Here is a 22,064-nt window from a genome sequence, read left to right on the forward strand (position 1 = left end):
TAAACCTCTCTTCTCAGCTCTCAATCTCTAACTCTCTTGCATTTATAAATTGAGAGTGTACATTGTCACTCTTTGGTTTCAATGAGCTCTCTAACAACCAAGTAACAACAATAGCAACAACATTTTCTTGACAAAAAGCATGCTAAAACACATGTTGGGCGGAAGATACTCCACCCAATTTCGGATGCAAACAAACAACAACAATAACGACGACGACAACGACAATATAGTAAATGAAATTCCAAAACGTGCAGCTTGGCATCAGCAGCAGCTCAGCAACGGTGGCTTAACAGCAGACCAAGTTAACTGTTGTTTAAGACCAAAAACAATTCAAACAAAAAAAGGGAGAAGTGGTATGTGTCTCACTATATAGATGGTGATTGTTTTTTTTTTTTTGTCTATTTTTGCAATGGATGCAAGTTAAGGTTATAAATATACTTAGTTACATACAATTTGGAAGCTTCTTAGATGTGCACAGAGCAGCCGCTGGGTTTGTGTGACGCCGACTTTGGCTGCTGCAATGAAGGCAGTGATCAGTTAGTTATTATTTTGTAATGATCATGATGTTGTTGGTGGTGGTGATGGTGGTTGTTGTGGTTGTTTCGCTTGATTTGAATTGCTTGTAATTGTAACAGTTTTTGTTAAGGCAACAGGCGGACGGACGGACAGACGGACGGACAACAACAGCTTTAGTGAAATAAACTGTAAAGTAAAGAGTGTAGAGTCATGAGTTTTAAATGAGCTCAATTCTTCGTCGTCGTTGTTGTCTTCTTCATTTGCTATTGCTGCTGTTGCTGTAGTTGCTATAGTTGTTGTTGGTGTTATGTCTTGTTTCTGAGACAGCGGCTGAGACGAGACGAGCCGAGACTCCAAGCTAGATGAATAGATAGGAAGCTACAGTCGCAGTAGAAAAGACTTGGCTTGACTGTGTACTGTGTGTCCGTCCGTCCGTCCATCCGTCTGAATGGCTCAGCGAGTGTGTGCACAATATTCACTAGAGTATGATCTCGTTTATTTTTTTTAATGGCTGTTGTTGTTAGGATGGATGTTGTTTGTGTTTTGTTTTGTTTTGGGGTAAAGCTGAAGCGTTAAGATTGTTTTGAATTCAGTACTTCATCACGTACCTGTAGAGAATGGTCGTCATTACGGGTTAATCCAGTTAAATATTTTAGACTATTTCTTGTCTTCTTTTTTATTGTTTTTTTTTTGTTTTCGATTTTAAGGAAATACACTACACAATAGTTAGCTAGTGTACCCTCCATAATTGTAACTGTAACAAAAACGTCAAAACACTTAAAAATAATTTCGCTCGAAACGCTTAACTTAAATTGGCTACAAAATAAAGGCGATCGTCGTTATGGGCAATTGGAAAAATGCGCTCTTTTGAGATATTGTGATCGTGTGTGAGTGTTTTAGTATAATGTATGATCAGATCAGTTCCATATGGGTGGTTGTGTGCGCGTATGTTCAATAAAGACGTACTTATGTCTCAAACGTTAAACAGACAAAGTGTAATTACAATAAAATATTTAAATTAATTTAACTGGAAATCAATTAAATAAGAATAATAAAATATTATAACTGTTGACCATCAATCAATAAAACTTATTTAAAACTAAAAAAAAGGACTCTGGCCAGCTTAAATTAACTGAAGTGGATTTATAAACAATAAACAAAATTTAAATATAAATACATAATTATAATTAAGTTTATTAAAGAAATTACAGCTTAACTTAATTTAGTTGCTTTTCTCACACAATAATTGCTAAATTAAAATATGCATAAATATCAATAAATGTGTTTATTTCCGGAAAATGTGCAACAATTTTAAAAAAGAAACTCTTAACACTTTTCTGCACACTTTTAAAAAAGGATGCCCCCTAAACATACATCAAATTTTCACATGTAACCAGCCAACCAACCAGCTTAAATGAATGACCACCTTTAACGTCTAATTTTTTTTTTTTAATTTAAACTTTATTGGTAACAACATCCTCAGCATCCTCTGTCTACTAACTAATGAAACTAAAAAAAAACTAAGATAAAACCAAGTTACAAAAACAAAGCCCCGCGTAAACTCTTTCTCTCGCCTTGCATTTCTTGCATTAATCAATACAAGTGCTCGTTGTATTTGTATTCGTACTTGTAAAACAAAAGCGGATATCCGTTTAATCGTTCTCCTAATAAAGTGAGTGTTCCCTGTAACTGTGTGTATGTGAGTGTGTGTAAATAACAGTACATTAATACATCTGTATGTGTGTATGTCTGTTTAAGTGTGTGTTAGCCATTCGAGTGTTGGCTATTAAATTGTGCTTTTATTTGCTTGCGGATATTTGTAATTTGCATGCAATGAAAAATTGTCTGTTAAATTTTTCTTAAACAAAAAAAAATAAAAAAAAACATCATCTACAAACAGCTCTACAGCAACAACAACAATAAGTAATAATAATAATATAATTGTCATCATTTGAACCGTTTATTGATTTCTAATCATCGCCACCATCATCATTCCACCACATTCCTCGCTGTTGTTTACTGGATCCCATCCGTTTTATTTTGCCTGATCATGTAAGTGGTGTTTACAGTTATACCTAAATACAACTTTAAATAGATTATATACTGCTGCACATTGTTTAGCAAATAATTATTTATGTAAAGCGAATTATCATCATAAGGAAATTTATCGATTCCAACTCATCTTATAAAAATCTTATTTAGATGGTCGTTTTAAGTTTTGAAAATAGGAAAAATACAAAGGAAAATAATAACATTTCCTTATTTAGTGTTGTATCTTTTTGAGCTGGAAATTTATTTTGAATCATTCCCTTAGAATAATACATGAATCTGCAATAGAAGTAGAACTTTGTTGAATAATAAACCCTTATAAAGTTCTTTACGTTTGAGATGCAGGATCGGAACTGATCTTATCAAGACATCTTAAGGATAAACTATTAATAATCTGGCATTAATTTAACATCAAGTATGCGGTATAGTTTTTTACTAATATATGAAAACAAAATAGCTACTAAATTTAATTTTTGAGGAAAATAAAAATCCAAATAAAATAATTAGGAATTTGACTTGAATGCAAAAATATTTGAAAAATTAAATATTTTCCTTTTTACTGGAGAATGCTATTGATATTATTCAATAATACAAGGCTTGAATTACACTTGAGTTCCAGTAAAAATGCTTATTGAGTGTGTCTAAATAAAATAATCGCAATAAGCACCAAAGCCCCGTAAATTCAAGCACAATTATGTTTTGAATATTTTTCAATATTTGAAAAAATTAAATATTTTTCAAACAATAAACATATGACTTTTCTGGAGAATAAATGCTATTGGTATAAAGTGTAATACCACTATAATTCAATAGCTTAACTATAAGTCTCGGCTTGAATTACACTTGATTTTAACTTGCATTCCAGTAACCTATATTGGGATAGGTTTTATCATAGCCAGAAGTTTATTATTTTTACTATAAATAAAACACTACACAGAGAGAATTATTTTTCTAATTCAGTAAAGAAATTTTATTGAAAAAAAATATTTTATTGAGTAAAAAAATTATTTGAATTTCCAAGACAATTTCAAACAAATATTTTTTTTAAACAGGCACTTATTTAGGAGTTCTAATCAATTACGCCCCCAGAATTCAGTAAAAAAAAACTCATTTATTAGAATTTCATATTGATATTAACATTTTTTATAACTAACACTTTTTTAAACTGACATTTTTAATTTCCCGGCTCTTAACTGAAAGAAAAAAAATTGCTCCTGTCAACAGGCATCTGTCACTTGACTACTGTCAAAATTTAAACAAGCAGCGTTATTTAGTTTGTGTTTGACAGCTACTTATAGCAAACTACCTCATGACTTTGGGAGAAATTGGAAAAACGTGAATTTCATCAGCTTTATTTTTTGCGTAAAAAACCATCACTCAAAACAAGTCTAAGCTTGATAAATACTATGGGAACTCTGGTCCATCAATATCAATGGTAAAAAAGTGGTTTACTGAATTTCGTTGTGGCCATACAAGCACGAAAGAAAACGAAAGTTCTGGACGCCCAGTTGAGGTCTCTACATCCGAAAGGAGATCGGAGATTGAAAGTGTGAGAGATTGTGGCAGCCATAGGCATCTCACATGGCTCACTTGGGTATGAGAAAGCTTTCAGCAAAAAATGAGTGAATTAGGCTACGAAATGATCCCTCTTTCGGGCTATCCTTTTTCTTGTTTCCAAAGCTGAAGAAATGTCTCGTCGAAAATTATGAAAGCATCTCATAAATAATACGTATTTTCATGACCTCGACAAATCTTATTTTTTGGAAGTTATAAAAAAATTGGATAAACATTGGCCAATGAGTTCAAAGGAGACAATGTTGAATAATAAAATTATATACTGTACATATATACTCAGAGTACTTATAACTAATTTGTGCAAAATTGTATGAAGATTGGCGCATAATTATGAATGCTCGAATAGTATTCCGGTGGGATATTTGTATGTGGCCTAGATGAAAAAAAGAGCAAACCTTATCAACAGAGAGTATTTGTAAAAAATTTCAGCTAGGTAGCAGCTTTCGTCTGGGCCCTATCATGTTTCCAACAGATAGACAGACGGACGGACATAGCTAGATCATCTTAGAATCTTATGAGAACCCAGAAAATATATACTTTATAGTTCTAGGACCAACACATCGATATGTTACAAACGGAAAGACAAAAATCCCCAGACAAGACAATATCCCCATATTTTTTGATGGTGGGTATAAACATATTTGGGCTCCAGATCACATAAATGTCTTATCCCTGATTAACAATAAGCTCTTGATGATTCCTTTCAGGTTAATAACCGATTATTTTCTACCCCTGGTGGCTATGAGTGGCGACCACTGCACTAGAAATTTTTTATATTTTTTGAAAAATTTAAAAATTTTAATATGTGTTCATAAAAATAATTTAAAATCTTAAATATCACTGAGATATTTAAGCCTATTAAAAATAATTCTTACGCAGGAGGTTCTTTTGTATAATTGAACCAACACGCTATAGGAAATATCAATTCTTTGTGTGGCCATAATTAATAACAGCCAAACCCAAATTATTTTGGGGGATTTTACCTTTTGAATACACCCTTATTTTAGTTTATTCAGATCTTTGGCAAACTGTTAATTGCAACTATCCAAGTTTTAATTTAATAAAGACAAGCTGCAGTCAACGTTTTATTATCGTAGTATTGGCTTTACGTCAAACTGAATTTCAAAAGCATTCAAACACCTACAACTCTATTAATTGTCATTAATGTGTGACCACTTGCCTGACTACAGTTTATATATTTTGGATCATTTGCCAATTATGTGCTCTTTGTATTGCAGAGAGAAGTCAATTGGTTACTTTATACATCCCAGGTAATCTAGCTCGAAGACATTTGTCACTTAAGTGTCTCTAAGTAATCTAGAGTGTATTCACTTTAAACTTTTAAGTTGTATTGCCTTTCTGTGAGTGATTCGTACAAACTGGTTTTATACATATTTGGTCAATTCACAAGGTCTCTTATCATGTCATATTGTCATAATGTCATAATATTTCACAATAGTTTTAATTGTTTTTCAAACAAAAAATGTCCTAAAATTATACTATGTTTATTGTGTTATCGTAACCAACCAACAGAGACCTGCGCCGAATGCCTAAGAGTCGGTTAAGCCGAGCTGCCGAGCTGTGATATATTAGGACATTATGACAATATGACTGATAAGAGACCTTGTGAATTGACCAATTATGTTGGTATAATTCTCATACAGTTTATATTATTTTTGCTTAAATATACTGATATCTCATGTAACCTAGCATAAAGTCAATTGTAACTTTAGTATCTCTAAGTAACCTAGAGTGTAGTTTATTTTGTACTGCACTTTAAAAAGTAGTTATTTTGCCCACCAATAGTAATAAATTTGAGAGTCGTCGGAGGAAGTTTAGTTTACAAGTAATCGGTTGTTGGACTGTCTATGAGATGTCTTTTTAACTAAATATTTGAGGTCAATTAGAACACTTACATGTTAAAATAATTGACATGTATGTAGATGATCAAGTAACCAGTTAGGTAGTTAATAAAGTAACTGACTCTATGTAATCGTCATGTGTATCCAATGCGTTAACTACTATGGACTTGCTGTCATATCGAGCCCTTAGCGCCAAATTATCGTAAGCGAGAAAACACAAATTTTACAGGAGACGGTTTTTTCGATTATTTTGAAATTTATACATAAAATTAAAAATGCTATGATGCGATATAATATAATTTCGTTCAAGCTATTGGTTTATTTTTCAAAAATATTTATAACTTTTGACAATTAAAAATTCATGGAATACTTTATTGAAAAATATGACAAAAAATGTTTTTTATTGAATTTTTGCATAGATACAAATTTTTCGAATTGAATAAAATTGTTATTTATGAATAGTTTTTAATGAAATTTCACAGCTATGTAAAATTTTCTATTTAAAATGGAAAAATTAAAACAAATGTTGAAATTTATTATCAGAAATCCCGCAAATTCTCAAAAAAATTTTGAATAATCCCAAAAATGGAAATTTTTAGTTTTTTGGCTATAATATCCATACCAGGGTCTGAGTTATCGGAAATCTTTACAAAATAATTAAAAGCATATTGAGCCATCTAAAATCGGTTACTATATTTTGATATCGAATATGCGATTTGAGAATTTTTGCCCTAAATTTTAATTTTACATAAAAAAAATAGGTGTTTTTTGAATTTTTAATGTTTTTTTTTTTTCAATTAAAATATTTTATGAAAACTTAGCTTTCAGAAAGTATAAATTCCTTATACATCCTTTTAGAATTTTTTTGCGAAAAAAAGTTATTTTTTCCCAAAAAAATAGGCTTTTTAAATTTTTTAAATTAAAATGCATATAACTTTGGACTTAGTCATTATTTTTAAACACCTCTTTTTCTATTTGACACATACATAAAATCGGAAAATATTTGGATAAGCTGTTATCAAAAAACTGGAGTAGGTTGGGTAAAACTAAATTTTTTTTTTTAGGTTGGGTAAAATTAATTTTTCAAATGCGAATATCTCCTAAGCTAAAAGAGATAATTATATAGATACGACTAGATCTTTTGGAGCGCTCGATGAAAAAATTTTATATGTGTATTTTTTTTTGAAATCGGAACACAAGAAGAAATAGGCTCGTTTTAAAAATGTAACATACCCGAGGTGTCCTACATTGAGGACCTTTGGTCGCACCCCTGGTGAGTCCATGAGGTCCACGTTCAGAACTTAAACTCCACAACACTTCTTCTTTGCGCATGTGAAATTTCATTCAAACCAATCTAACCATTTAGAAGTTACAGATTTATTTCCCTTTTTTTGCTTTACCAATATGTGTCGCTTACGATAAAATTCGTTTACTGTAAAATGTAAACTTACGATAAAATCTTACCCCCAATAATTTTGAAGTTATTAACAATTTTGATATTCTGAGAACGCTAAAACATCAGTCGGTCCATAAAATTTTAATTTTTGCAATAAAAAATTTTTTTGAAAATGTCGCTTACGATAATTTGGCGCTAAGGGCTTGATATAGTCTCATTGTAATCCAAAATGGTCAATTGTACGTACGTACTCATGTACGTGTTAAAATAACTTATCTCATAGCTAATTATGTAACTATTTGTGGCCCTAAATTATAGCTAAAACCACTAGTTCAGGAAAGTCTCCTAGAACTAAATAAGCTGCAAAAGTTAGCGTCATAGAGACCAGCTTTAGATCTTCATTTGGGTTATTTTTACACTTAATAAATTTTTGAAATCTGAAAAATGTTAAAAACTACCAAAATCGTAAGAAAATATTTCGTTTGTAGAGAATATCTCTCGATGTTTTCATTTATGAAATAATTCACTTGTAATTCACACAAATTGCTCAATCTATTAAATAATGTTACTAACTGATAACATTTATTTGCTCACAGTTAAATATAAATCAATAATTGAGCTTAAAAATGTTTGCATTTTACTATTTAATTAAAATTAAGAAATCTTAATGGATTTTTCTTACTCACTAAAGATACTAAAATATTGAATGTATCTGCAATTAATATTTATTGTGAAAAACCCCATCAATACACTCAACTAGACAACTCTGCATTATGAATCATTAAAATGTTAGTAATGCTCTGTTTTTTTTTTGTTTTTTCTAAAATGCCTCTTTAAATTTCTAAACATCACTTTCAATTGATTACAAACAAATTAACAGCAACAGCGCCGACCGTTTATTATTGTGGAAAAAATCTACCTAAATGGTGATTAAATGTTGCGTTAATGTACGAGTACGAGTACAAAATGAAATTGTATTTATTTATTATTGTTTTTTAATTAATTAAATGAAAAAAAAACAATCATGTTACAAAAGCCACAGCCATATTTAAACCATTTAATGGATTTTGTGCATAATCATTAAAGTACTTTCGCATCCGGAATTAAATAGAGCGAGAGAGAGAGGAAGAGAGAGAGCGAAAGAGTAAATTAAAGTGCATTGGCAAACAATTGGTTTTAATGGAAATGCTCCAAATCTGCCCACTTAATTAGCCAGAATTTAAATTAATTAAATTGTATTATTAATAAGGGTTTTTTTCGTATTTCCCTAAAGGAGGATCTAAATAACTTAAAAATTGATAAGCAGTGATAATATTTATATTAGAAAATCTATTATTAGGTTTATATTTATAAAAGTTAACGAGTTCCTCAAATATCTTAAAACACCTATTATTCAATTTTATTTATTTACATTTTATTTACTCTTCCCCCTTTAAAATACATTTATTCCGAATTTTGTTAAGAACATTAGATATTTTAGCATACATAATAAAAAATTCAACAAAATTGAGGATACACCAATTTCAATTATAAAACAATTGCAATTTCTTCGCATGGAATTCCCATAGATTGTACAGATGGTCGATTGATCGGATGTTCATGTAACTTATTTACAGATTTCATTGTATAACGAAAATACTTATAATTCTGAAATATCTGAACTGAAGTTTATGAAAACCAGTGAATTCTTATTAGAATTTCATTAGCATTTTAATATTGAGAGAAACACTGACTTATATTTGCATTCCGTATTAGAATTTGCATTGATATGCAATCTGATCTAGCTGTCGATCAAGATGTTCATATAACGTTTTTTTTTGCGTAAATATTTATTTTATTTGTTTTTTGAATGAATGACTTTTATGTAATGTTGTTTAAATTTAAATAATTTCTTTGCATTTTAGAGGGAGGTAAGTTGAAGTAGTTAGACAAATTTTCTAAAAAAAATATCAAATATTTATTATAACTTTAATTGTAAATTTTTTTAAAAAAATTTAGGAATTTCTTGAAAAGATTTCTTAATTTATTAGTGTTAAACATTTATAATACAAATTTCGGCATTTCAAATCATTATATGCTGAACATTTTTCAATGCAAAATAGAACAACGTTGAATGTTAAATTTTAAATATTTGGAATGTTTTTTTAAATATCAAAAATAGCAAGAACAATTTCAAATATTTTAAAATATAATTTTAAAAATGCATCTTTTAAAATTTCAATAATTTATATTTTAGAGTGATTTTCGGAAGTGGGATTTATATGGGGGCTATGACCAATTATGGACCGATCGTAACAAAATTTTGTGACATGAATTTTGTATATATAAAACTTATTTGGAGCGCAATTTGTGGAGATACATTTATAAATTAAACATTTATGACCGATAAAGTCCAATTTCGGAAGGACATTTGTATGGGGGCTAGGTGAAATAATGGACCGATTTCAGCCAGTTTCAATAGGATTCGTCCTTGGGCTGAAAAAATAATATGTACCAAATTTGATCGAAATATCTGCGCACAAGGTTTACATGGACAGCCAGCCGACCAGCCAGCCAGACGGACATCGTTTAATCGACTCAGAAAGTGATTCTAAGTCGATCGGTATACTTTAAGGTGGGTGTTAGACTAATATTTTTGTGCGTTACAAACATCTGCATAAACGCATTATACCCTCCCCACTATGGTGGTGTAGGGTATAAATACCCGGCAAAGGTTTCAATGAAACTAAATTTTTGGCAAAGAATTGAATTTCTAATGAAAATCAGAATTTTAGTGAAAATCGGAATTTTAGTGAAAATTAATATTTTACTTTAAATTGGATATTTTTGGTGAAAAATTTGAGTTTTTGGTAAAAATTGGAATTTTTGTTAATATAATACTTTTGGTGAAAATTTAATTTTTTTGTAGAAAATCAAATAATGAAGAAAATTGTAATTTGTTGAAGAATTCTAATTTTGTAAAAATTTTAATTTTATATAAAAATATTAACTTTTGGCGAAAATTGTAATTTTGAAAAAAAAGAAATTTTGGTGAACATTGAATTTGTAGTAAATTAAAATTTTGCTGAGAACTTTAATTTTTGTTGAAATTAAAAATTAAAATTTTTGTGAAAATTTTAATTTTTTATGAATACATTTTAAATTTGTTTTAAAATTAAATTTTAAACCAAAAAAATAATTTTAATTTTTATTAAAAATATTTAAATTTTTTCAAAGTTAGAAATTTGGGTAAAATTTTAATTTTGTTCAATATTTGAATTTTTAGTGAAAATTGGATTTTTTTTTTGTAAAAATTTTTAGTGAAAATTTGAATATCTTGTGAAACATTTAATTTTATTTGGTATATGACTTAAAAACTCGGGATTTTTTTTCAAATTTTTAGCCTTTATTTTGAAACATTTGTACGATATAAATTTATTCAAAGTATTATTGGCCATTCTGGCAACATATGGATTCCGAGCCAAAAGAACTGCTCATCTTTTGAGGCCAAGAACGAATCAAGCCAATATAGGATACTCTGTTCCAAAGTGAAGCGTATCCCAGAGAGAGCATGCTAGACCGATAGAAACAAATAGTAGTCAGACTGGGCATGGTCTGGACTATAGGCGGGTGAAGCAAAACATCCCAACTTCATTATAAAATGTTTTTAACAGATATTGCAACATGTGGCCTAGCGTCGTCATATTGGAATATTATGGTTTCATGTCTGGCCGCAGATTCTGGTCGTTTTTCGGCCAATGCTCGCTGCAAACGAATCAGTTGCGTTGGTTACAGGTACCTTGTGATGGTCTGATCAGATTTCAGCAGCTCATAATAGATAGGACCCTTTTGTTACCACCAAATACAGAGAATTATCTTAGCAGCATAGATATTTGGTTTTCATGTTGATTCGGCTAATTGGGCAGGCTTCACATACAATCTCTTACGCTTCGAATTATCGTAATGGATCCATTTTTCATTGCCAGTAATGATTCGGTGCAAAAATGATTTTCTTTTAGCAGCATTTCAGACATACAAAATCGTCATTCAAGGTCTCTCGGCTTCAATTCGTATGGTACCCAATTTCCCTGCTTTTGGATGAATCTTTGTCTTCTGTGTAAAAATCACCACTTCTGAACGTCACAAACCGATGAAACACATTCACTATAAGCTTTGATGAGCAATCGGTGTGCTTCGACGGCACTCTTTTCAAATTAAAAAAGAAAAGCAAAACTTCCCGCATATGACGCTTTGTTGGTACAAAATTCGACATTTTCGAAGCCTATAAAAACTTTGTTGTTTACACTATAATGTTCAATAACTAAGTAAGAATAAATGACATATAAGTTTTTGTTGAAAATTTTAACTTTTATGAAAATTTAAATTTTGGTAAAATTTGTATCGAATTGTTTTTTGTGTTGAATTTTTAAAGTTTTATTAAAAATCAAAATTATTGGTAAAAATTTTAATTTTTGTTAAAAATTTAAATTTCTTGTTAAAATGGAATTTTTTGGTAAAAATTTTAATTTTTAGTGAAAATTTAATAAAAAAAAAAATTATTTTTGAATTTTGGTAAAAATTAAAAATTTTAATGAAAATTAGAGTTTTGGTGAAACATTTGAATTTTTAGTGAACATAGGAAATAATTTGGTGAATCATTTAATTTTAATAAAAAAAAATATTTTTGAATTTTTGCGAAGATTAAAATTTTTCGTGAAAAATTTTAATTTTTTATGAATATTAAAATTTGAGTGAAAATTTTTTTTAAAGTTAAAATTTGAGTGAACATTTTTTTTTTAAATTGGAATTTTTGGTGAAAATTTAAAATTTTAGTGAAAATTGCTATAATTTTATGAAAATTTTAAACTTTAATATTTTTTTGTGAAATAAGAATTTTGTTGAAACCTGTAATATTAGATTTGAATATTATTGTAAAATTGGAATTTTGTTGAAACCTGTAATTTTCATGAAAATTGGAATTATTTGTGAAATTTTATTTTTAGGTGAAAATTTTAAATTTCTGAAAATTTTTGTTGAAAAATACATTTCTTGATCATAAATAGCTTTTTACTGAAAACTCGTTTTGGTAAAATAAACAAGGTTGTTAACCGTTAAGCTACCGTTTTGCTAAAAATACATTTCAATTCGTATACCGATACCGAAATTATTGCAATTACCTTAACTGCTAAAATACTGTTACCAAAATAATCAAAAAATACCAAGGTTGGCTACTAGGGATGCCAAACGGGACTGGGTTTTACAAATCCCGGGATTCGGGATTTTAGAAATGTAAATCCCGGGATCCCGGGATTTTTCGGGACCCCGGGATTTTTCGGGACTTCGGGATTTTAGTTAAACGTCAAAAACATCAAATTCAACAATAAAAACTATTTATTTCGTTAATATGCATAAGAAACAATATAACAAAGCAAAAACTAATGCATTAAATTAAAATAAATTTAACCGTGATAAATCCATAACAAAATTTAAAATTTTATAACTTTTGCATTGAGTACATATGCCATATTCATAGCAAGAGGATTTTTAGGAAAGCGTACATTGATGAGACCAATCGTGTTAAAATTGGTAATGACGTTTAAAAGTTATTTGCAATTGAAACTGCACAATTTTTGTCGAAAATGTTTGCTCCATCCCTATATTAATATTAAAAATAAAAAGTATTGTTTTATTATATTACAAAAAATGTCTGCCTGTCTGTTAAAAACACGACAGGGCACAGACGAAAGAAGCCAGCTGGCTAAAATTATAAGGTTTGTTTGGTATTGAAAATGGTCCATGATTTCGCCTAGCCCCATACAATTGTCTCCCGGAATATTGTTTGAGCAGTCATTAATATGTTGAATATACGCCAATCCTTAAAAAATTGTGCACAAAATAAGTTCTAAGTACTCCGAAATTATACTGTAAAGTATTGCGGAAATCGGGCTACATTTGTCCCTAGTCCAAATTGGCTTATAATAATTAATATCGTGATGAAATTGGTCATAAACAAGTTGTATATGAAAATAAACCCTTCTACCAACTTTTGTGAGGTCCAGTCCAAAATATTTTATTGTCAATAAATAATTTGTATATAATGATATAAAATAAATTTCGATATAAGTCATTTATTCATAAATGCCAATCAAGTCTCCATTGATGGTGGGTATACAAGATTCGGCGAGATTAGAATTATAAGTATGCTGAAAATTAGCTTTCTAGGTATTTTAGAAGCTTGAAAAATCTTCCTGAAAATATCAAAAATCTTGTAATATTCCGGGATTCGTTAATCCCGAAAAATCCCGGGATTTTTTTTCACAAATCCCGGCATTCGGGAAATCCCGATCCCGAAAAATCCCGGGATTTTCGGGATCGGGATTTCGGGATTGGCATCCCTATTGGCTACCGTTACATCTAAAATTCCATTTCAACTCGATTACCGCAACCGTTACCGAAATAACTGCAATTATCATTAGCTAATTGTAAAAATCGTTACCGCTATTTTATAAATAATTTTATATTATTAAAATAATTTCAATAACTGAGTTTTTTACAATCTACAGAGAAGTTAAAATTTAATAAAATACCAGGGGCCGAATTACCGCATTCGTGATCGAATGAACTATCGTATCGAAAAATAATTTCGATATCGTAATTATAAAAAAATGTACGAAATTCATGCTCGATATTGAATGCTGTAATCTCAAATAAGAAAATTACGATCGACTTTACTCGATATCGAATGCGGTAATTCGGCCCCAGCTTTGTCAATATATTTTTAATTTTTGTACTTTGAGTCGGACAGAAATTACGTTTACGGTAAAAATAACATTACCGTAATAAGCTCTAAATATCGATACCACTGAAAACCGTTACCGAAATAATCCATATTAATGTTACCCTAACCTATATACCGATTTGACTCGTTAGCAACCTTGTGAACTGGGGCCGAATTACCGAACTCGTGATCGAATGAACTATCGTATCGAAAAATAATTTCGATATCGTAATTATACCAAAATATACTAAATTTCTTGCTCGATATCGAATACCGTAATCTCAAATAAGAAAATTACGATCGAATTTACTCGATATCGAATGCGGTAATTCGGCCCCTGAACTGATTTGTTTAGTGGAAAAATAATTTTTTTCTAAATCTTTTAGGAGCAAAAGCGATATTTGAGACAGAGGAAAAATTTCAGACAGATTTCTGTGTGTCTTTAGAATCTGATGTTCCTTCATTCATATCAGTAAGTTATTTGGGGACTTTGGAAAGTTGATTTCAAAGAAAAGATGTTCAAACGGGTAGTTAGATCAATCTACCATTTACAACTTATGTTCTCTTACCAATCATGGTGATCATGATTGGTATATCTGAGCTTTTTTCTTGTCTGCAGATATACACAGAGTACCTGGCGGGAATCGAACCCGCAACCCTCTGATTGACAACCTACAGTTTTTGTCCTGCTGACATTCCAACAAAGAGATGTTAGTGGTCAGCAGACCTGTAAAATTACCCACTTTATATTAATTCCCACGGAACGAACAAATCTGTATGTAAAAAACTAGATTATCAACCCAAACCTTCACATTCAACCAAAGAATAAGCCAAGTCGGAAAACTCCAATTACAATTAATAAATATAATAATATTAACAGCATAAAATCATTAAACAAACCAACTAACAAATACTTAACACTAAATAAGCGAGAAAACATAAAATACACACAAAAAAAAAACACATAAACTGTATGAAAATTATAATGTTTAAATTAAAAACAGCTTAAACGTTTTAACACTCACAAACAAATTTATATTTTACGCACTTTCAATAAACTACCAGTAATTTAAAATACAAAAAAAAAACAGCGAAACGAATAAACTAACCTCACGTTCAAACGAATATAAACTCGCACAAGCACAAGTCGGTCAGTAAGTCAAATAGGCAGAGATATAAACAGCATAAATAAATAAAATAAAATATAATGATGATCACAGACAGGCATACAAAACAGCCATATGATCGATCATAAAGAAAATAGCAAAACATACAGGGACTTGATCATCATTTTAATTTAACCTCATCCGCTGATTTTAAAGCTTTATTTTGTTTTTGTAATATGGAAATTGCAAACCTAAAAAAAACAACGAAATCTAAATTAAAATTTTAAATGAATTTTCATAAAAAACACGCAATTTGCCATACCTTCTTAACAAAGCAAAAAAAAATAACAGAAACAGAAATAAATAATAATAAATAAAATATAACTAACTTTGCACATAAAAAGAAACATCAACAGATCATAAAAGGAAATAACATCAATAATCGTGAATGATCGCAAAATTTCATTCATATCTTTTTTTTAGTGTTCATTATTAAATGAATGAATTGATTCAATGTTTTTTTCTTTATTTTTTTTTCTTTTTGTTGACCATTTTTTTTTTTTTTTGAGTTTAGTAACAAAATCAGTTGAAAATTAATGAATGTCGGTCAAGGCTGACTGGAAGATTCGGTATAGAAATGAAATTCCAACAGAAATATTTGATGACTAGCTGCAAAACAAAAATAAACCAATTTAATTAATATATGTGGAGTTTAATTAAAAACAACATTTTCAAACACCAGTTGAACTAATTGTTATGAATAAAAACACAGCTGACTTTTTCACCTGCGCCCACACCCTGATTTTGCCAAAAATTGTTTAACTCTTTGAAACATTTGTTCATACAGCAGCAGCAGGACATAGTTAAATGCCATACTACGAAAATATTGTAGGTTTTTCAGCATTCTTGTCAACCTGCTAATTATATTTAGTCAAAGAGTGTCGTGACACCAGTGGTCGGCATAAAGAGAACAAGGAATATGAATTATAATAATAAGTTCTACACTTCCTTTTACTGTTGTAATCTGATTACTAATAGATTTGTATAACTTCGTTTATACTCGTATTTTTTACAGGTAAATATACGATCTTGCTCGGTTATACGTGCTCTAAGGAAATGATCGGTATTTGTTGGGACCAAAAGCGTGTTATCTATTATGAGTTGCTGAAATCTGAACAGACCATCACAGGGAACCTGTACGGAACGTAACTGATTCGTTTGAAGCGAGCATTGACGGAAGAATGGCCAGAATATCCGGGCAGACTTGAAATATTACATCATGACAACTATCGGCCACCTGTTGAAAACTATTTAGAACGTAGTGATTGGGAAGTTTTGCCTCACCCGTCTTATAATTCAGACCTTGCCCCGTTCGATATTATTTGTTTCGATCGATGCAGAAGGCTCTCTCGGGAATACGCTTCACTTTGGAACAGAGTATCCGAAATTGGCTTGATTCGTTTTTTGGCCTCAAAATATGAGCAGTTCTTTTGACACCTGCCAAAATTTTAATAAGTTTGACAGTCATTGATAGCAGAGGAGAAAATAAAAAAAAGTGAATTTCGTGTGCTCATTAATAGGGGGGTCAGGCGGCATGTATTGCTTGTGTATTGGGACATGTATTCGATACATATGGAATTCCATGTGTATGTCAAAATTCACGTTAAACATACGATTCATAATTTCCACGTTCAAACGTACATATGTAATTGCATGTGACATAACCTCTATTAGTTTATATGTTTGTTGTTTTTAACAATATATTTATTTAAAACATTTTTAAATAACAATAAATATATTGAAACAATTGAAAAAATTCACGATATGGTGTTGGCAGATCGGAGATAGAAAGTGCAAGAGATTGTGGACGCCATAGGCATCTCACATGGTTCAGTGGTTTCAATTTTGAATGATCTCTTGGGTGTGAGAAAGCTTTCCGCAAGATGGGTGCCACGTTTGCTCATAATCGGGTGCACACATGTGTAGTTTCCATCGCAAAAATCCACTAATTATGCTACGAATCTTATCCACCGTGACTATTTCTTGTTTCCAAACTTGAAGAAATGTATCGGTGGAAAGAGATTTGACTCCAACCATGAAATCATCTCACCTGAAATCAATCACCATGATGACCTCGACAAATCTTATTTTTTGGAAGGGATAAAAAAAATGGAGAATCGTTGGACAAAGTGTTTAGAGCTCAAAGGAAACTATGTAGAAAAATTATTCAAAAAGTCAGGGTGTAAAAGTGCCAAAATACATTCTCCATTAAAAAGTTGGAATTTAAAAAAGTCTGCTCTTTTCTAAATTTACCTTATTTTTACTCTCTTCATGGGTTTCTACTTCATTCAGTATCAAATGGTCCTAAATTTAAGTTTCTAAGTTTGAAATTTGAAAAAGTACTATTATAAGAAATAAGAAAGTACCACAAAAACTCCAGTTGTTGATTACCATTAGAAGAAATATAGTACCATTATACCCCATATCCTTGATTCATCCAAGTTTTAAGAAGCATGCTTATCTATATTTTATGTTAGTAAGTTCATTTATTTTAAATCTTAGAAAAGTACCATTAGGGGGGAAATGAATAAAGGACTAATTTATCGTTTTCTCCCTGAAAAAACTACTTAATTTTGGCGAAAGTTTTTGTGACACATATAGATCTCAGATGATTAAAATCCGTATTTGTTTGCTTATTTGAAATCTTTCCTCTAGTCATTTTTGTCTGAGACCCTGTAAACTACCAACAAAATACTACTGATTTTTTTGTGTAGGGTATAAATCCAATTATACAATTGTTACCGTTACTTATTTTATTATAAAGTTTTTTTTTCTGCAACTCAAAAAATAATATTGTACATATGTACATAAATACAGCATTAAAGTTTAATTTTTTTACATCTTCATCATCAGTATCAATCAGTTTGTAAGTAAGTTTGTAATTACAGTGAATAATAAAACTGTTTATAAACCAAATTTCATAGTTATGTTGTTTGGAGTAAACGCAAACAGTACCAGTTCCAATCTGTTACATTCTAATACGATCACTCAGTCTATTTGACCTCAAATAGTCAGTTAAAAAGACATCTCATAGACAGTCCAATAACCGATTGCTTGTAAACAAACCTTCCTCCCACAACTCTCTAAAAGATAACTTCTGGTGAATAAAAAATAAAATAAAGTGCAATAAAAACAAGTAAGAAAGTATGGTCGGTCAAGCCCGACCATATAATACCCTACACTAAGTAAAAGAGCAAAAAAAATTTGTCTTTTAAAATTTCAATAATTTATATTTTTGAGTGATTTTCGGAAGTGGGGTTATATGGGGGGATCAATTATGGACCGATCACCATGAAATTAGGTCATGTGATTTATGTCTATATTAAAGTTAACTATGTTGAATTTTGTTTGTTTACCAACATTTTTAAGCGATTTATGCACGTTAAAGTGATTTTCGGAAGAGGGTCTATATGGGAGCTATGACTAATTATGGACCGATCGTAACAAAATTTGGTGACATGAATTTTGTGTATATAAAACTTATTTGGAGTGGAATTTGTGGGGATACATATATAAAGTAAACATTTATGACCGATAAAGTCCAATTTCGGGAGGACATTCGTATGGGGGCTAGGTGAAATAGTGGACCGATTTCAGCCAGTTTCAATAGGCTTGGTCCTTGAGCCGAAAAAATAATATGTACCAAATTTGATCGAAATATCTTCAAAATTGCGACATGTACTCTGCGCACAAGGTTTACATGGACAGCCAGCCAGCCAGCCAGCCAGCCAGCCAGCCAGCCAACCAGACGGACGGACGGACGGACGGACGGACGGACGGACGGACATCGCTTAATCGACTCAGAAAGTGATTCTAAGTCGATCGGTATACTTTAAGGTGGGTGTTAGACTAATATTTTTGGGCGTTACAAACATCTGCACAAACGCATAATACCCTCCCCACTATGGTGGTGTAGGGTATAAAAATTTTAGTGACTACACTCTAGATTACTTAGAGACACTTAAGTGACGATTGACTTCTAGATTACCTGCGATGTACAAAGTAACCATTTTACTTATTTCTGCCTTATAAAGAGCACATAAGTTTCACAAGAAACAACATATACATTGGAGTCAGCCAAGTGATCAGACATTAGTGATACGGTTTTTAATTTTCCGACCTTTTTTGATTCCCGGGAATCGGGAAATTTTTTTTTCTACATTCCCGGGTACCCGGCTATTGCAGAAATATATAATGATACTGTAAATTAGGAATATTATAGCCAAATTTCAGATAAAAACTTAGTGTTATAATTATTAAATATCAGAGTTTCGAATTAATAAAATTTGAGCTTAATTCACTAAAATCTTAATCCGTAATTAAAGAATGTCAGCCTTTCATTCCATTAATCCATTCATAATATTGATATTTATACCCTACACCACCATAGTGGGGAGGGTATTATGCGTTTGTGCAGATGTTTGTAACGTCCAAAAATATTAGTCTAGCACCCACCTTAAAGTATACCGATCGACTTAGAATCACTTTCTGAGTCGACTAAACGATGTCCGTCCGTCCGTCCGTCTGGTTGGCTGGCTGGCTGTCCATGTAAACCTTGTGCGCAAAGTACAGGTCGCAATTTTGAATATATTTCGATAAAATTTGGTACATATAATTTTTTCGGCCCAAGGACGAACCCTATTGAAACTGGCTGAAATCGGTCCATTATTTCATATAGCCCCCATACAAATGTCCTCCCGAAATTGGACTTTATCGGTCATAAATGTTTATTTATATATGTATCTACACAAATTTCGCTCCAAATAACTTTTATACATACGAAATTCATGTCACCAAATTTTATTACGATCGGTGCATAATTAGTCATAGCTCCCATATAAGACCCGCTTCCGAAAATCACTTTAACGTGCATAAATCGCTTAAAAATGTTGGTATACACACAAAATTCAACATAGTTAACTTTAATATAGACATAAATCACACGACCTAATTTTATGGTGATCGGTCCATAATTGGTCATAGCTCCCATATAAGGCCCACTTCCAAAAATCACTCAAAAATATAAATTATTGATATTTTAAAAGAAAAATATTTTTACTCATTTACTTGGTGTAGGGTATTATATGGTCGGGCTTGACCGACCATACTTTCTTACTTGTTTTAGATTCATTTCAAAGCCTTTTTTAAACTGAATTAATTTTAAAGTTCAGTTTTTGTTAAATCAAATCATTTACAAAATTACTTGAAAAAATAGTCTTAAGCTTTTTTGTACTAGATTTGAATTGAAGACAAATTTAATAAATTTTTGAAGCTATTTTGTTATGGATTTGAAGATGAAATTCACTTTTTAAATTTTCATACGGAAAACCCGGAAAATACGGAAATAAATAATTATAAGAATAAGCGGTCTATTATTGCCGAGCAAAAAACCGTAAAAAACTTTTTACTGTTTTTTGGTGAAAAAAATAGTTTTCTATCAGCCCAATTATGAATAAAAATTCCCCGGGAGTTTTTTCCCTTTTCTCATTTTTTCTATTCAAATTCAATGGGAAAAAACTCCCGGGGAACAAACTCCCGCGGAATTTTTTATTCATAATTGGGATGTATGTGTTTATGTTTTTTAATTCCCTGGATTCCGGACTAAAAATCCCGGGAATCGGGTAGTGAAAAATTGGCAAAATTCCCGAGAAATTTGTACCGAAAATTCCCGTGATAAAAACCTTAGTGACAATTACTGTCTATAAGGAATACACAGACTACTTGCTCAACTGCTGGGTAATACTCTATAAAAATTATGTATAATAAATCATTTTGTTAGCCACTGTATTCGATCAACTATTTTTCTTACAACTATGAGGAGTATTAAATGTATGACTTATGAAGTTATGTAGAAAAATAATGTTGTTGATTTGTTTTGTATAATGGGAAATAATCTCAGAAAATTACTTTTTTTTTTCTTCTTTTTCATCTTCTTAATTTTTTTTTTTCAAACTATTGCAAATCGAAAGAAGTAACACAGACATACACACACAGCGAATTGGTATTATTCAAACGTTCGTTCGTTCATTCATTCATTGCGCTACGCAAAACTAACAAACAATACATAGAAAAAAAGAGTACATGTGAATGGATGACAATAATAAAAATAATAGAAGAAAAAAAAAAACGTCAAGTGCTTCTGTCGACCTTGGACCATAAAACCCATTGTACGAGTATAATGAACAACAACAATAACAACAGCGGCGACATAAACCAGCGATGTAACAAAGTTATTGTTAAGACAGTTAGTTAAGTAGTTTAGTTAAGTTAACAGCATTTTTTAGTTCAGATCAATTAACTAGAGTTTGACTTTTAATCTTTGAGTTTAATAAATGGTTGTTGTGATTTCTGGTATGTATTTGAAATCTTCGTTGGCAATTTTCCTGTAATGTTAGAAAAGTTGTTAGAAATTTAATTGGTTTCTTTATATGGTAAGATAATAGTTTGAGATACTTATTTTAATATCTGTTCTAAGCTAAGTTTACGTTATTAATTATTATGTATTTGCTATAAATGTGTAGTAAAAATCATTTCTGTAATGAATTCCAGAATAGGACAGAATATTTAAATTGCGAAATTTTGTTATTTTTCTAGTGGATTCTAATAGCTGGTTGAGCCAATATAAAATAACATAATATTCACTTTCTTTATCTAAAAATGTTTCAGCTATAAATCTTGTCATTAAGGATTTCATAACAGAATTCCAGAATAAGGCAGAATATTTAAATTGCGAAATTTTCGTA

At 30.6% G+C, this 22,064-nt stretch overlaps 1 protein-coding gene across 1 annotated transcript in view; it reads left to right on the plus strand.

Moving 5' to 3' along the window:
• Nucleotides 1-2,307: 2,307 nt before the first annotated feature.
• The window catches only part of LOC135951768 (transcription factor Ken), a 52,180-nt gene continuing 32,423 nt past the window's right edge, over nt 2,308-22,064 (plus strand). Inside the window, exon 1 of the mRNA XM_065501487.1 lies at nt 2,308-2,568. The gene's annotated coding sequence lies outside the window, so the exon portion shown is untranslated. The remainder of the gene's footprint in view (nt 2,569-22,064) is intronic.

The sequence above is a fragment of the Calliphora vicina genome, chromosome 2 (genome assembly GCF_958450345.1).
Source record: "Calliphora vicina chromosome 2, idCalVici1.1, whole genome shotgun sequence".
Taxonomy (NCBI): Eukaryota; Metazoa; Arthropoda; class Insecta; order Diptera; family Calliphoridae; genus Calliphora; species Calliphora vicina.